The sequence below is a fragment of the Bos javanicus genome, chromosome 11, assembly GCF_032452875.1.
Source record: "Bos javanicus breed banteng chromosome 11, ARS-OSU_banteng_1.0, whole genome shotgun sequence".
Taxonomy (NCBI): Eukaryota; Metazoa; Chordata; class Mammalia; order Artiodactyla; family Bovidae; genus Bos; species Bos javanicus.
The window spans coordinates 75,815,933-75,833,806 of NC_083878.1; the positions used below are offsets into that span (position 1 = coordinate 75,815,933).

Below are 17,874 nucleotides of genomic sequence, written 5' to 3' on the forward strand. Positions count from 1 at the left end.
CAACTTAGCTCACATGCATGCATAGCTCCTCCCCTCCCCTCCCATCACTATGACTGTCTCTGTTTTTTGCATGCAGAGTCTTTGGACAGGAGACTTGAGGGGGTGGGATGATGTTGGGGTTTCAGAGGTTCTATCTTTCCACAAGCCAAAGCTGAGTTAACATCCATGAACCTTCCTCTTGAGGGACCGGGTGCTTGCTCCCAGCTGCCATCTGGGAAGATGGGCCAAGATGCTATTGACAGCATCCTCTCGGGGGTCTCTGGAAAACAGCAAGCAAAGCCACTCTCCATCATGCTGAGTTCAACTGGCTATCCAGCAGGCTTTCCCTGAGGGGCCAACATGTGCCAGGCGCTGGGCTCCGTGGTCATGAACCCACCATGCTTCCTACTTTGAGGTTCGCAGCCTCTCTAACAAGACAGGATACCCACAGGGAAAACTGCCTTATCTAAGACCTAGGATTTGCGTCTGCCACAATTACTTCACAGCAAGGCATCCATACCTGTTTTGATGAATGATTAAATGAAAGAAGTGCCAAATGGCTACTAGGAAGGAATTTCCAGGAGGAAAAGTGCTCTGAGATCTGGGAAAATCAACAGAGAATGTTTGGTGATTGGGTAGCCCTGCAAGACCTGCAGGGGATGAGCAGACAGAGAAGAGGGGAGGGCTTTCCTGGCCAGAGAGGACTGACCTCAAGGCTGGGAGGAACAGGGAAGAACAGAAAGGGAGCTGATATATATGTATACAAATATATATACATATTTCTTCTAAAAACTTCTTTAGTTTTTTTCCTCATTTTACTCTTTTCAACCCATTTTTGCTACTGCCACCCCACTATACTCTCTGATTTCCTCTTTGATATTGCATTATTTTAAAAACAGGCTGGGGAAGTACTGCATTTTAAAGCCTCTCTTGCCTGCCAAGCTGTGCTCCCAAGTCCTCTAAACTCCACATGCAGCCAGAATAACTTGAGGATGAAGCTCATTAATAATGTGCATGAGAAATCACATCTCTCCAGGAGGCCAGGAGAGGGGGAGACTCTGCCCCTGTCATCAAGCTTTCAGAAATGGAGCTCACAAATAGGACATCCCGTCTCCACTGCCTGAAGGTCTGGGGCTGTCCACACAGGTGTCCTGGGGGGACATTTCTTGGGTGAAATTTCTCCATCCGAGTGGGGCCTCAACCATAAGAGCTTGCTGTCCCTAAGCGTCGTTGCTTCCTGGCCCGGCATCTTCATAGATATTTCCAGTTGGAGGAGGGGGATTTCCAATGGCATGTCACTTAGTATGAGTGCACCCATTAGTTATAATTAAACAGGCTGCTGCAGTGATGACAAATAAATTTAGCACCAAAAGGACTGTGTGGATATTCAGAGCCAGAATGGTGGCCTTCAGACAACAAATCCACCAGGTTTTCCAGCTCTGGAGGGGGCTCAGGGGAGGGGTGTCTCCTCTTGGATGGATGACCTCACATTCTCAAAAGGCGATGCTTCCTGAGAACAGCTGGATCTTGAGTCTATTTCAGACAACATCCTCAAGCCCTGGGACCCTGGGAGCATCTCCTTACTTTTTCTAATATTTGTGAGGCATTTCCCCACCCCCTGCTTCTTTCTGCATGCATTTGCATCATCCATCTCTGACTTCTTTCTAGGAGGTAAAGAGGCCTGCTGTTCACAGTAGAATTTCCCTGTGATTGGCCACCATCAGCGCCCACACGCCTACAGGGTCCCGAGGAAGAGCCCATGTGGACACCTCAGCCCTTACACTGGACCACTTTTGGTGGTCTCACCAGCCAGCCATCATCAGGTGAGGCTAAATCCCATTTTGTGTGCTTGTGGTGAACATATTATATCCTGGATACCCCCACCTGGCTATTTGCTTTTATGTTTCAGAAGGCTACTTTGTTATGCCTTTGATATCCCCTAGGCTCCACATAGGCAGTGTTTCACTAGGCTGCTTGAAATATGGACACAAAATTTGGGGAATGGGGGAGAGTATCAGAACTTAACACAGAATAAATTGGGAGAGGGATGATGGATGATGGGAAGGTTCCCTGGGTAGACGGCAGGGAATCAAAAGGAAAGACTGTCGTTTGCAATAATATGAGTCAATACAGAATGAGCATGACGGTGTGTTAGTTGCTGTGCGGGTCCTTTGCATGAGGGCAGCGCGGGGAGACAGCTGAGAGCACGACCATCATCATTTGGTGCTTGATGGCCTGGCTTTGAAGCTTAGCTTTGCGGCTAACTTAGTAGGCTGACCTTAAGCAAGTCGCTTACCTTTCCTGTGCCTTATCCTGCATCTGTAAAATGGGGGCTAATAGTATTGTCTCCCTCCTGGGATTGCTGTGACAACTAAGTGACACGATTTATGTGAAGCATACAGAAGAGGATCTGTATCTTGTGAAGGTTAGTGAGTTTTGTCACCTCAGGACGTCCCCACCTTTAGACGTCATTAGCTTCACAATTTTGCTAGAGTCATACACCCATGTATTCACTTGATATTCAAAGACCATGTAAGTTTTTTAAAAATTATGAATATAATGTATTGAAAAGTGCAAAAAGCATAAATCAAGACATCATCACGAAATGTCAAGAAGCAGAACAGGGTAAGGGCCTTGGACACTCTCCTTGGACACTGCTTCGCCAGAGGTGCCTCTGTCCTGCCTCTCACTCTTTTGTTTGGTTTGCTCATTACACATATGGAATCAGAGAGTGTGCATGTGTTTGAGTATGTCTGATTTCTTTTATTAATTAATTTTTTGGCTGTGCTAAGTCTTCATTGTTACGGGCTTTTTCTAATTGCAGCAAGCAGGTGCCACTCTAGTTGCGGTGCGTGGGCTTCTCATCACAGCAGCTTCCCTGGTTGCAGAGCATGGGCTCTAGACCTACGGCTCAGTAGCTGTGGCTCATGGGCTTAGTTGCCTCGAAGCATGTGGAATCTTCCTGGACCAGGGATCAAACCTGTGTCCCCTGCATTGGCAAGCATACTCTCAACCAGGGGACCACCGGGGAAGCCCTGTGTGTGTCTGATTCCTCTAATTCAATGTGGTGTTTGAGAGCATGGCTCTGATTGCGTACAACTGGGGATCTTTCATTTTCCTTACTGTGTAGGATCCCATTGCATGATTATAGCACCGTTATGTATTTATTCTGCTGTTATTATTTACTTATTTATTCTGCTGTTTGTGAACATTTTTTTGTGTTGTTTCCAGTTTCTATTGCAAATAATGGTAGTATTAACATCTTTGTACATACTTATTAAAACACTTGTATGCTGAAGATATATTTAGGAGTATAATTGCTGGGTTATGCACTGTGACATTCAGTTGCAGGAGATAGTGTCAAATCGGCCTTCCAATGGTTGTGCCATTTCATCTGTTTTGTAATCTTTTATTGATTTGTAGAAATTCTTTATATATTCTGTATACAAGCTCATTTGTCCCTTTGTCAGTAACATGTATTACAAATACCTTTCATGATCTGTGTAGACTTAAATGTTAGGTTTATCTTAAGTATCTGTGTGAAATTGAACTTGATATTATTTTTTACTGAAAGATATATGTATACTAGATCAAAGTTTGCCCCTGCTCCAACTAAAATAATTTTCTCTACTCCTGATGGTATGCCTTATCATTCTTTAGGAAACATCGATTATTTCATTTAGTCCTCACAAAGAATCTATTAGGTAGGTACCATGGTAACTCCTGTGTTCTAGGTTTGGCATTGGAGGCAGAGAGGTGTCAAAATTTACCCAAAGACACAGCTGACATGAGGACCAGGTGCAGTGCTTGCAGAGCTCATATTGTTTCTATCATGTCACTGATCATCAGGCTATTTTATCGTCTCTTATACGCCCTGAATCCTCGAGAGACCCACTGCATTTCCACAGAGTCCTGAGTACAGTGAGGCCCTCAGCAAACATTTGGGGGTAAATGAATAGATGGATGGATAGATGAATACGTGGATGAATGAGTTGGTAGATGGGTGAATGGGTGAATGGAAAGATGGATGATGTCGAGAGTCAGTGTTTTCACAAAATCTCCCTGCCCAGGGAGGAGTCCATTCTCAGGCCAGGCCCTGCCGTCACCCCACAGCAGCCCTGCCATGGCCCTTCTCTCCTCAATGGCCTTCGAGGGAAAAGGTAAGAACAGAACTGGAGCTGAGGTCAGGATGTGGCAGTCCCAGCCTTGCCTTTGCTGGGGAGAAGTGCACTGGCGACCCACTCTAGTAGTCTTGCCTGGAAAATCCCATGGACGGAGGAGCCTGGTGGACTGCAGTCCATGGGGTCTCTAGGAGTCAGACATGACTGAGTGACGTCACTTTCACTTTTCACTTTCATGCATTGGAGAAGGAAATGGTGTTCTTGCCTGGAGAATCCCAGGGGCGGGGGAGCCTGGTGGGCTGCCGTCTATGGGGTTGCACAGAATCGGACACGACTGACGTGACTTAGCAGCAGCAGTGTGATCACATCTTTACCAACGCAGGGGCTCTTTTAGGAACTCTTGCTCACAGAGGAAGCAGACACTTGTGGTCTGCCTGCTCTGATGGGTTGTTATACCAGCTCTGTCTACATATCCAGACTTGGGATATGGGCGCTCCTCTGGGGTGCCTTTCATGCCACGGATGGGGGACCATTCTCTGCTCTATATCTAGGAAGACAATGGGCAGATTCAAGAATTGGTTCCTGTGTCCTTGAGACCTGTTGCATTTGATCTCGCTTCACTCATGCTTTCGTTTGCACAGCAGAATTTGCCCTTGTTCACTTGAACATTTTCTAGCTCTGTCCCAGGAGCTGATCTGGGTGTTTCTGTAGAAAGGATGGTAAATTGGATTCTGTCTAAAGAGCACAGATGAGGATCCCACAGGGAGAGCTCTGCTAGAGATTGGGATGGGGTGATTATGAGCGTCACTGTTCCTGGTTTGAACTCTCTCTTGAGGCATTTGTTGAAACTTTGTTCATACTAAGTAGCTACCAGAACCTTTTTCCATTTTGAGGGCTGGTGACATGCTGTTCTTGACTCTTTCTGAGCACTTGCCTGGGAAAGTGCTTGTTGTATTTAATAAATTGTGTTGATTTATTGCCTTTATTGAACTGCCGAAGTCCTCTGTATTATCAGAGGTGATGGCCTTCTTAGGAAAACATGGAAGGTCTCTTCATTAGCATCCATTTTTCTATGAGGCTTTGGAGGGTGAAATACCGAGATGCACAGTGTTCATTCTGGTGATATATTGAGCACCATCAGGGTGAACAATGGCTTCCGTATAAATCAGGTGGAAGGAAAGAATAGAGGCCATTTGCTACAGGCTTGCAGGAGTTTTGTGATGAAACGAGCAGGCTACTTTTCTTTCCTTTGGTGATGACAAGCTCCTCTCTTAATTTTCCACAAGGGAGTAGCAGCAGGCGGAAGGAGCTCTTAGGGGAGAAGCACACCTCCGCAGGCAGATCGGTCTATGATGTTTCAGCACATCCCACTTAAGGCTTGTGCTGTGACAGCAGGTGAATCACTTGGCACGGTTGCGCCTGTGCTTCTTGTCTGTGTTAGTTGGTGCCCTGACCCTCACAGTGACAACAAGCTTTCTTTGTATCCCTCTGCTTCTTGCCCCAGATCCAGCTCAGTCTGAGACTGGCTCTGAGGCTTCCTGCATGCATCAGACCCCAAGTTTCAGGGAGAAGTCCAGATGAGCCTGAGAGAGATGCCAAGAACCTCGGGGGGCAATGATGCTTGACACTCCCATCACTTTCCTAGGACCTGCCTTAGGCTTCTACCTTCTTCTGGGAGAAACCTCGTAGAGTCTGGTACCTGCTTTCACCTCCTTACTGAGGATGCTGTGGGCTTAGGAGCACTATCCCTGGAGCTTTAGATCCTGACAACTGCAGATCCTTCTGTCTTTCTCATGGATGTGTCTGTCAAGCACTCAAAGCTCTGTGGATCTTTTCCACATCTGGATAGAAGCACTTACTGCTCCTTGCACACTTAGAGGAGAACACACTTCCACTCCAGGGGAACTCAGGCCAGCACCTGTGGGGACCAGAGACAGTTCTGAGTTTGAATCTAGCCAAGCTGTGTGACCTTGGGCAGATTACTTAGTTTCTCTGGGTTTTGGGCCCCTTATTTGCATGAGGGGGATAATAATGCCACACTCAAAAGACTATTGCAAGGACTAAATGAGCCCATATTTGCCAAGTGCTTAGCAGCGTCTGACACATAATGCTTGTTCAAACAATGCCAGCTATGATTATTAGCAAAGTTTTCATAAATGCTCGTTAAGCAGGGGGTACTTATAGCTGTAGCCAATGTGCCCTGTTAACTGTAGGCTCTAAGAGTAAAATGGTGAGTGAAATGAGATACCCCTGCCTGCAAGGAACTTCAGTTCAGTTCAGTTCAGTTGCTCAATCATTTCCAACTCTTTGTGACCCCATGGACCACAGCACGCCAGACCTCCCTGTCCATCACCAACTTCTGGAGTTTACTCAGACACACGTCCATTGAATCAGTGATGCCATCCAGCCATCTCATCCTCTGTCGTCCCCTTCTCCTCTCCCCTTCAATCTTTCCCAGTATCAGGGTCTTTTCAAATGAGTCAGTTCTTTGTGTCAGGTGGCCAAAGTATTGGAGTTTCAGCTTCAGCCTCAGTCCTTCCAATGAATATTCCAATGAAAGCAAGAAACTTAGTGTTCAGCAGATAAGGCTGGAAGTGAAACAGACAATTAAAATACAGCATGAGAAGTAATATGGGTGGTGGTGGTTGTCACTGATCATTGTTGTTCAGTCGCTCAGTCATGTCTGCTTTGCGACATAGACACCATGGATGCTTTGTGACACCATAGACGCCAGGCCTCCCTGTCCTTCACCATCTCCGGAGCTTGCTCAAACTCATGTCCATTGACTCAGTGATGCCATCCAACCATCTCGTCCTTTGTCGTTCCCTTATTCTCATGCCCACAGTCTTTCCCAGTATTGGGGTCTTTTCCAATAGTTGGCTCTTCACATCAGGTGGCCAAAGTATTGGAGCTTCAGCTTCAGCATCAGTCCTTCCAATGAATATTCAGGGTTGATTTCCTTTAGGATTGATGGGTTTGATCTCCTTGCAGTCCAAGGGACTCTCTTTTAAGAGTCTTCTCCAACACCGCAATTCAAAAGCATCAATTCTTTATGGTACAACTCTTATATCCGTACATGACCACTGAAAAAACCATAGCTTTGACTATACGGACTTTTGTAGGCAAAGGGATGTCTCTGCTTTTTAATACAATGTCTAGGTATCACTGATCATAGGATGAGCATATAGGAAGGGCTTCTAATCCAGTCTAAGATCTGGGTATTGGCCCTCCTCAGGCTGAGCCAAGCCTCCAGAAGCTGACCAGGACAGGACAGGCTAAGGAGTAAAGGCAGTGTTGGAAGCCTTCTGTTTATAGCTGAGCAATTAGAGGTAAAATCTTCACACTCCGCTAACTCTGGCCAACCAGAAAAACCTTCCACTCCCATGATGTCACTCAGCCCTTTAAAAATTGATCAGCCTAATTTCTCTTAGTAATTGTCATCTTTCTTCCCTGCTGGAATGGGCACCCCCTACAGGCAAAGCTCAGGGCTGTCAGTTACATCCATAGCACTCAGCATAGGGTGTGATAAATTTAATACTTTGGGCACCTGATATAAAGATCTGACTCATTGGAAAAGACCCTGATGCTGGGAAAGATTGAAGGCAGGAGGAGAAGGGATGACAGAGGATGAGATGGTTGGATGGCATCACCGACTCAGTGGACATGAGTTTAAGCAAGTTCCGGGAGATAGTGAAGGACAGGGAAGCCTGGCATGCTGCAGGCCATGGAGTCGCAAAGAGTCAGATTTAGCGACTGAATTGAACTGAACTGAACTGATATTAATACATTAAGTGAGATGGAGAAGACATTGAGATTTGCCACACTTTGCCTTTCAGAAATGCCCAGTTAAAACTACTGGGGGTGACCAGCAGAGTCAGTTCTCTATGCCCCCTTCCTCTTCTCTCCTTCTCACAGCTGGGGCCTGACTCACAGTGGGGAGGCTCTGGGCCCCTCCGACCACCAGGCTTGGAGCTGAGCTGGGAGTTGTACTCATCTAGGCAAAGTAGGAGCCCGCAGCCCCCTCCTGAAGCTGGTTTCGGCCCTTTTGCTCTGGCAGGGGGCTCCTGGCTGTTCAAGGCTGCTGTACTTCGTATCTGATAATCGATGCTGCCCTTATCTTGGGAGGAAATGCTGCCCAGTGATATCACACACTGAATCGATTAAAAGCAGAACTTTGAACTTGTCTGTTTGGAGAGGTCCCTGTAGAGTGAATCACTCAGTCCTCCTTTAATGCGGTCCAGATGCCTGCCAGAGACCCCATCTGCAGCTCAGGAGCAGCTCCATGGCAGGGCCAGAATATCCCGAGTTTTCACAGGTTGCCTGGGGCCAGAGCCAGAGGGTGTGTTTATCTACAATGACATCACCTTCTTCAACCTACCCATCCCCCTTCAATTTTTGGTTTTGACTCACTTCAAAGAGAGAGACTTCCACGTTTTCTCTGCTTTTTCTGTTTTGTTTTAGCTTTGTGTTTTAATCCAATGCTTTACCATTGCTCTACCTTCTTTGTAGAGAAAATCCCCAACAGATGGCTATTTGTATCCATTGCAATTTTCCCAGCCCTCAGCTCTGTGGGAGGTGGAGGTCTCGTAACTCAAAAATGAGGCTAGGAAAAAGAGGAGTTCAGGAAGTGTGTGATCAAGGCTGAGTTTGTGCTATGGACACCTGGGGATTCAAGAGTCCTGAGGGAGACACATGTGGCCTAGAAAGGCTAGGAAGACTTTTATCAAGGAAGTGGGACTGGAATTGGGTCTTGAAGAAGGAAGGAAGGATTTGAAGAGAGCTGGGGTAGGGATGCTTTGAAGAGCACTGGTGATGGGTAGCTTGATAAAGCACAGAGCTGATGGTGAGTAAGTAAGACCAAGGAGAAGGAGCAGGCACTGTCAGAGGTATAGGTGGGCAGGCTTAAATGTGATGGTCGGAGAGCAGAGTATGCTGAGTATGATGGTTCATTTGTGTGTCATCCTGGCTAAGCTATGGTGCCCAATTATTTGGTCAAACACTACTGGAGATGCTGCTGTCAAGGTATTTTTTTAGATACTATTTTAATCAGTAAATTTTGGATAAAGCAGATTATGGTCCATAAAGTGGGTGACCCTCACCCAATCAACTGAGGCTTTAAGCGTAAAGACCAAAGTTTTCAGAAGAAGGGATTCTCCTCAAGACCATCACACTGACAGCCTATCAGTGTTTCCAGCCTGCTGCCCTGCAGAATTCAGACTCAAGACTGAAGCACCCACTCTTAATTACCAGCCTACCAGGCTGCCTTACAAATTTCAGACTTGCCAACTGCCCTCCCCACAGTCCCATGAGCCAGTTGCTTAAAATAAATCTTTCCCTCCGTATATCCACTTAGATCCTTTTGTTTCTCTGTAGCACCCTGGCTACCACCCGGATCAGAGCCAGGCTTGCCGGAGTGATTGTAGTCCAAGGGCAGTTTTGGAGAGCCAGGCTCCATTCGCCATGTATTTGAGGACTAGATACTGAGTCAGATTCTGCAACCAAGTTCCATGGCCACGAGACTCTGCCCAGAGGACCTCACACAAAGGGAATCCCAAGGACTCTAAATAGGAGCTTCCATGCAAAAATGTGACAAGGATTCTGGGTGGAGCCTGGCTCACGCCCAGTTTTTTCCCTTCTTGCATGGACTTGGTTTTAATTGACAAAAAGTCCTACTACCAGTGGATGTTTTCTTGTTAAAACCGACACTTGCATTCTGTCGTGCAGCAAAAAGATTGCTTTTTTTTTTTTTTGGCAAGCAGGCCTTGGATTTTTCTGAGCTAGCTGTGTGAGAGACAGCCCTCCTGAAGGCCACTGTGCAAGTGAGTCCCTGCAGAAACATGCCTACGCTGTCAGGTGCGGGGAGAAATGTCTTTAGTAAGAGTAGGTCACGGAACGAGACTTCCCCACTGCAGTGTGGATGGGCAGGGGGGCTTTCCACAAGGACAGGTCTTAAGAATCTCCGTAAAAATGCATGACTCCATCTGTCTCCTCTCTCTTCTTTGGCTTCAGATGAGCTGAGCCATTTAAAAATTCCCCAACGAGAGACCCTAGACACCAGAAGAAGTGATGAACAGATTTTCAATTTGGCCCGATTTACATGAATTTTTTTTTTTTTTTTTGGCAGTGGAAATCATTGTCTGAACTAGAGGTTGGAGACGGGGATTCGGTCTTCCCTAGAAGAGGCATATTCTTGATTGGTCTGGACAGACTGCTGGTGCTCTGAGTGAGCTCTAACCTCAGTTTCTGAAAAGGAGGAAGATGTGGCAAAGAGGGAGATGGAGAGGAAATTGATGATCTGAGTGGTGAAGAATCTGCCTGCTAACGCAGGGGACATAAGAGATGTGGGTTCAATCCCTGAGTTGGGAAGATCCTCTGGAGAAGGAAATGGCAGCCAACTCCAGTATTCTTGCCTGGGAAATCCCATGGACAGAGGAGCCTGGTGGGCGATAGTCCATGGGGTCCCAAAGAGCTGGACACATCTGAGCATGCAGGCATACACACACGCTCGTGCTGACACTGTCCCTAAGCTACCTCTGGGCCTTGACGCTGTGTCCTTTTCTCCAGCCTAAAGTGCAGTCCAGCCCCACGCCTGCTTCCCGCAGTCCTTTATATAGAAGTACAGACCTTCTAGGAGGCTGCTACAGCTCAGTGTCAAGGATCTTCCAACTCTGTAAGGTGTTTCCCCAGCGCCTTGTTCAAACCTTTCATCCTACCCAAGTGCCCTCCAACCTCTCTCTTCTTACCAAGTCAGATCCTGCCTCCTGGCCATGGAGGCTCAGCTCCTGTCCCCTGGACTCACCAAGATAGTGAGAGGAAGACTACCTCCTCCTAGGATGGTGCTCTTTGGGAATAAGATTCAGTTTGATCTGGAGAGGACTCTGAATTCACAGTACTCATCGCAACATAAACCTCAAGTCTAGATGAAAAAACGATTCCAGTCCCACAAGTGGGCAGGATGTCCGTGTCCCCTGAGAAGACCTGGAGAGACACCAACTTTTGAGGGCCCGTCTTGACTCCTTCCTGCAGCCTTGTGAGGGCAAACCCACCTCTGGAGCCTCAGTTCAGTCCAGTCACTCAGTCGTGTCTGACTCTTTGCGACCCCATGGACTGCAGCACATCAGGCTTGCCTGTCCATTGCCAACTCCCGGAGTTTACTCAAACTCATGTCCATTGAATCAGTGATGCCATCCAATCATCTCATCCTCTGTCATTCCCTTCTCCTCCCACCTTCAATCTTTCCCAGCATTGGGGTCTTTTCAAATGAGTCAGTTCTTCACATCAGGTGGCCAAAGTATTGGAGTTTCAGATTCAGCATCAGTCCTTCCAATGAATATTCAGGACTGATTTCCTTTAGGATGGACTGCTTGGATCTCTTTGCTGTCCAAGGGACTCTCAAGAGTCTTCCCCAACACTGCAGTTCAAAAGCATCAATTCTTCAGTGCTCAGCTTTCTTTATAGTTCAACTCTCACATCCATACATAACTCCTGGAAAAACCATAGCTTTGACTAGACGGACCTTTGTTGGCAAAGTAATGTCTCTGCTTTTTAATATGTTGTCTAGGCTGGTCATAACTTTTCTTCCAAGGAGCAAGCGTCTTTTAATTTCATGGCTGCAATCACCATCTGCAGTGATTTTGGAGCCCCCCCAAAAATAAAGTCTGACACTGTTTCCACTATTCCCCCATCTATTTGCCATGAAGAGATGGGACCAGATGCCATGATCTTAGTTTTCTGAATGTTGAGCTTTAAGCCAACTTTTTCACTCTCCTCTTTCACTTTCATCAAGAGGTTCTTTAGTTCTTCTTTGCTTTCTGCTATAAGTGTGGTGTCATCTGCATATCTGAGGTTATTGATATTTCTCCCGGCAATCTTGATTCTAGCTTGTGCTTCATCCAGACCAGTGTTTCTTCTGATGTACTCTGCATTTAAGTTAAATAAGCAGGGTGACAATAAATAGCCTTGACATACTCCTTTCCCAATTTGGAACCAGTATGTTGTTCCATATCCAGTTCTAACTGTTGCTTCCTGACCTGCATACAGGTTTCTCAGGAGGCAGGTCAGGTGGCCCCTCTGGGGCCTAGGCATCACTTAAAGTCCCTTCAACAGGGCAGAAAAGAAAGGGCCAGCACTCTGTTCCGGGCGAGAAGGGAGAGCCGTGGGGAGGAGTGTTGCGGGGGGTCAGGGCCAGGGCAGGAGACGGGTCAGGGTTGGAGGGGGGTGCTCTGCTGTGTCCCTAGAGAGGCAGGACTTCCCTGTGGTGCCCTGGCCACACTGAGTACAGAACACCCCTCAGCCCTCGGGCACCGAGCCCCTGTCTCATCAGCCGTTGCCTTCTCCCTTCATAAGGTAGACTGAGAGGCTCGTCATTAAAGTGGTGTTGTCCAGAGAGAATTAAATGATAAAAATGATAAGACCAGCTCTTAATTAGAGCCCGTGGGGCTCCAGGCAAGGCCTGCAGGCAGTTTTTGAGAAAGGTCTGAGGGATCTCAGCATGCGGGCAGCAGGTGCCAGGCGACAGATTGGGCCGCGGGCACCACTCGGCCCTGTCATTTTACACATGAGAAAACCGAGGTTGTGGACAGGAAAGTTGCTCCCACTAGGTCTTGCAGGACCTATGCCCCAGTCTGGGGATCCCTCCACCTCAGCTCAGACTTCTCCAAGGGCTTCACATTGCCAGGATCTACCTACAGAGGGATGCTCTGTGGTTGGTACTTATGACAGCATTCATTCACCCAGTCATTCATTTGTTCAACACATATTACAGAGTGCCTTCCATGGGCCAGAGAGTGTTCTGGACACAGGATAGAGCTGTGAACAAAACCAGAAAAACAAACCTCCCCTCACAGAGTTATTACTGGTGCATATTTCTTCTGGTAGGGGGACGAGACATAAATTGAGCACACATTAAATACTGTGTCAGAAAGTGGTAAGGGCAGTGGAGAAAGTGTAGACAGGAGGGTGCAGGGTCCCCTCTGTGGGGTCTCTCTGGTCAGAGAGTGGTAGGAACTCTTGGGCAGTTGTAAGATCGGTGACAAGATTCCCCTGGGCCAACCCCTCACACCAGCCTCCCCCTGCCCCATCCCTCCACCCCCCCGTGAAGTGGAAGGAGGATGGAGTTGGGGGCCACAGTTCACAAGACCATGGAGAGGTACCCAAGAGGCAGGGTCCTGGGGGCCAGGCCTGAGCTGTGGCGTGAGCTGGTGAGGTCAGGGTGAGCTTCCCCACAGAGGGGAGGCTGGACTGGGCACTGAGGATTTGGCCTCGGGGAAAGGGCAGAAGGAAGGCTGAAGAAGATGGTCCTGGTTGGCTGGGGGGCAGCACGTGGGAAGGGAGGAAAAGGGGATGAGACAGAAGGTGAAGCTGAGAAGCAGTGTTGGGGGGACAATGAAGAACCCACTAAGCAGGCTTTATCTCCCAGGCATGGAGGGCTCCCTGTGTTTACTGCTGGGGGATGATATCAGGAAGAAACCACCTTTAAAAAGGTCCCTCTGAAGAGATACAGAAGATGTTGGCACATATATACAATGGAATATTACTCAGCCATTAAAAAGAACTACTTTAGTTTGCTGTTAATGATCAGTTGTGAAGGACTCTGTGTGACTCCTTGGACTGTAGCCCACCAGGTTCCTTTATCCATGGAATTCTTCAGGCAATAATACTGGAGTGGGTAGCCATTCCCTTCTCCAGGGGATATTCCTGACCCAGGGATCAAACCTGGGTCTACTGCATTGCAAGCATATTCTTTATTGTCTGAGCTACTTAGATTGTCCCATTAAAAAGAATGAAATAATGCCATTTGCAAAAACGTGGATGGACCTAGAGATTGTCAAACTGAGTGAAGTAAGTCAGACAGAGAAGGAGAAATATCATATGGCATCCTTTATATGTGGAATCTAAAAAGAAATTACACAAATGAGTTTACAAAACAGAAAGAGACTCACAGACTTAGAGAACAAACGCATGGTTGCTAGGAGGAAGAATGAGGGGAAGGAATAGTTAGGGAGTTTGGGAAAGTCATGTACACACTGCTGCATTTAAAATGGATAAGCAACATGGACCTATTGCGTAGCACAGGGAACTCTGCAGCCTAGATGGGAAGGGAGTTTGGGGGAGAATGGATACATGTATATTATGGTTGAGTCCCTTTGCTGTTTGCCTAAAACTATCACAAAATTGTTAATTGGCTATACCGCAATACAAAATAAAAAGTTTAAAAGAAGATGCCTATATCCACTTGTACATTTCTTTAAAAAATAAATGAAAATAAAAAGGTCCTTCTGCCAGGTACCGGAGAGTTGTGTTGGAGCAAGAAGTCATCTACGATCTAGGGCAGTGATGGTGAGATGGAGAGAGGGGATGGATGCAGAGGGAGAGGAAGGACCACAGGACTTGATCCCTGAGCTCCAGCTTCCTCCAGGCAAGGCTGATTGTCTAGGTTTTGGCGAGACCTGCAGGATCCTGTTTCACTGCTCTGTGCAGGTGGCAACTCTCCAAGATGGGAGAAGAGACCTGAGCACCCAGGGGAATTCTCCAGATGTCAAGTCTTGTGCTCTGACTGCCATATACACCTCCCAATCTCTGCTTCTATTTCCACCTTCACTGAGTCTGGCTCAGACTTGGACAGCTCAGATCCAGCAGACCCAGGGAGGTGGGGGGCGGTCCACTGGCAGGAAAATCTGGGGTCAGCCCAGGACTAGAGGAGATGCATGCGATCTATTCCTAGAAAACCAGCCAAGAAAATTTGGAGGCTTTTTATGTGTGGGGTCTAGCTACAGTGCTGGAAAGAAGCCCCAGGGCAGGCCTGGGTCCCTGCCAGTCAACAGGTACAGCTTGGGTAGGCTAGGACACCAGGGACCACTCTAAGGATCTGACTAGCCTGGGTCCCTTGGCGTGTTGCAGTCTGGCTTTTTATTGTCATTGTTTAGTCATTCAGTCATGTCTGATTCCAGCCAGAATTGTGTGTGACTATAGCCTGCCAGGTTCCTCTGTCCATGGGATTCTCCAGGCAAGAATACTGGGTGGGTTACCATTTTCTTCTCCAGGGGATCTTCCCAATCTAGGGACTGAAACTGTGTCTCTTGTTTGGCAGGCAGATTCTTTACCACTGAGCCACCAAGGAAGCCCCTGTACACCCCAAATTTTAGGGGCCCCTGTTACCCCAAAATTTTAGGGGTCTCTGTCATACTTCAGGTGCCCCTAAAATTTGGGAGTGTATAAGACCCAACCCAGTGCTTGGTGGTCCATCCCAAGAGTCTTTGCCTGTAGCCTGCACCAGACTCTGGGTCTGGTAGGGGAATCTTGCTTATGATTCCAAGCTTACTTAATGCTCCTGGTGGAATCCAGACAGGTATAACCAAAGCCACCACTGAACAGAACTGGGCTGGCTGTGATGGGGGCTCTGGGGACAGCCAGAATACTAAAGGAACATCCCAGGCCTGTTAGAGCCATGGCTGCTGTTTGAGTTGTAGCTGCTGAGGCCTCCGGACTCACCTTGGCTGGGAGAGCCCTAAGGTGGGACCTAGACTTTGGTGATGGGGAGGCTAGATGGAAAACTGAAGACTGAAAATGAAAAGTGGCCCACATTTAATGCAGCACAGGGGATAGACTTCTGCCACTCTCTTCCAGCCCACTGCCTGTTCCTTGACTCCCAGGGCTCTTAAGTGAACTATGAGCTCATGGAGGCCAGCACAGGACTGTCCAGACTGAGAGCCAGCCATCCGAGGCTGGGATTCTCCTCTGCCTCAGCCAGGCAGCTGCTCTGGGCTGTAGTTGGCTTCCCCACCCTCTCTGAGCAGACTGAGGTGGGTGTGTACTTTGTGCTTAATTATAGTGCTCATAACTAGAGAGGAGCTGCTGGGAAGCACATGTCATTTTGTTTGGGGATAATACGCACAAAGGCTGCAAAGTATCTATTAGATCGTCCCGTCCTGCCTCTGCCAGACGCGTGTCAGATCACACGTGCTTTTCTCCTGCCTGTGACTCAGGGAGGGATGGGGGCTGGGCGGACCTCCTGAAGGCTGGCAGCCCCTCTGCTTTCTCTTGAGCTCTGCTCTCCTTTTCCTCATCTATCTACTCGGGTTTTCATCCATGCATCTGGTTCTGCTGGCCTTGCTCTCGTGTCCTCCCTGTGAGCCTCGATTCTTCCAGTCCCTGTTTCTGGAGACCCCACTGTGTGGCAGGCCTGCCCCAGCTCAGTTCTGGGGGTTCAGACAGTGATACACACCCACCCATCACAGTCCAGAACAACATGAGACCTGCCCACAGATGGTTCTGATTTAAGGCTAAATATGGGTGCACCATGCAAGGAGGGAAGGGAGAGGTCACCCTGGGCTCTGCTTGTTGGGATGCTTCATGGAAGAGACAGCCTTTGAGCTGGGAGAATGTCACCAGGTGGGGAGAAGGGAGGCGCCTCGCTGGAACCTGCAGCCCCTTTCTCATCCTATTGTTAATATCCTGGTCTCCCCCACACCTTCTTGGTCACGGATTGATTCCCTCTAAATCTAACCTTTACCATCTCAATCCTTCACATCTCCCTCTTCTCTGTCCACCTCTGGCCCATTTTAGACACAGTGGGCCAGTTGGTCAATGCTGAAGCAGAGGTGGGGATCTGGAGATGAGAGAACTTAGGGCCATAGCTATCTCCCATCTTCAGCTTCCTCACCTGCAGAATGAGGGGTGAGGGCTCATCTCTATGACCCCTTCAGGTCTGACGTTCTAGGAATTTCTAAAGCAGGGAACCACTCGGCAGAACCAGGGCCCAGAGGCGGCAGCCTTGCATCTGTTTCTTCCTCTTCTTGACTTCAGCTACCACCTCTCTCCTGACAGCTCACAGATCTGCATCTTCAGCACAGGTTCCCTGCCTGAGCAATGGAAACACACCTCCCACTGCTCTCTGCGTGTGTCTCCGGAGGTGCCTTAAAATCAGCACATGCAAAAGGGAAGTTGCTATATTGTACACCCCCCTGGTTCACCTGCTGCCGGATATATGTGCACCACGCATTCACACACTCACATCCTTCTGGATCCTGTTACTTTCTTAAAACCACTTCACCAGGATAAAATCTCTGGAGAGCTAGACATTGTAGGGCATAGGTCTTTTGAGACCTGATGGTAGGCACATCTATCAAGACTCCCTGACTCCCCAGACACTGGACCCCAGCCAACCCTAACTGCTGAGCATACCTTTTCTGCGTCTTTGCATGAGTCCTTTCTCTGGTCTAGAAGATCACTCTCATGCCGTGGTTTCTTCCAACTCATTCCTTAAAACTCAACTTGCCTCTCACCTCTGTGATGAAGCCTTCCCAGACATCACTTGTCCTAGCTGATGAATCATCGCCACTCCTTCTTTTCTATCCTTGATCTTGTGAAGGCAGTTTTGATAGCACTTCTCAATTAGTTATTATCAGTTTACTGTGATAAACAGTGGGCACCCCAACTCCCATTCATCTTTTGGCTCCAAATTTTTCTAGCATGTTGCCCAGCACTTATTGAGTGCTAAGGATTTTGTTCTTTAAATGGACCTGAGTCCTAATGATTGCCCTGTGGTGCTCACAATCCCTTGACATCATGGATCTGCCCAGAGTCAGGAGTACACCTGACTCTATACACGTGACAGCCCACCCCAGAGGACGCTACAGTGGGGAGCGGCAGTAAGTCTGTTTTCAACTTGATGCCTGCCCTGAGTTAGGTGTTAGGAGTTTTTTTTTCTCAGACTGGGGTAAGCCCTTGAGCTGACCCAGTTCTGAGCATTTATCACTGAGTGTCAATGACCACG

At 48.0% G+C, this 17,874-nt stretch overlaps 1 long non-coding RNA gene across 1 annotated transcript in view; it reads left to right on the forward strand.

Moving 5' to 3' along the window:
- Positions 1-1,118: 1,118 nt before the first annotated feature.
- Positions 1,119-17,874, forward strand: part of LOC133257377 (uncharacterized) — a 31,656-nt gene continuing 14,900 nt past the window's right edge. Inside the window, exon 1 of the long non-coding RNA XR_009739523.1 lies at positions 1,119-1,802. This is a non-coding gene — a long non-coding RNA (uncharacterized LOC133257377). The remainder of the gene's footprint in view (positions 1,803-17,874) is intronic.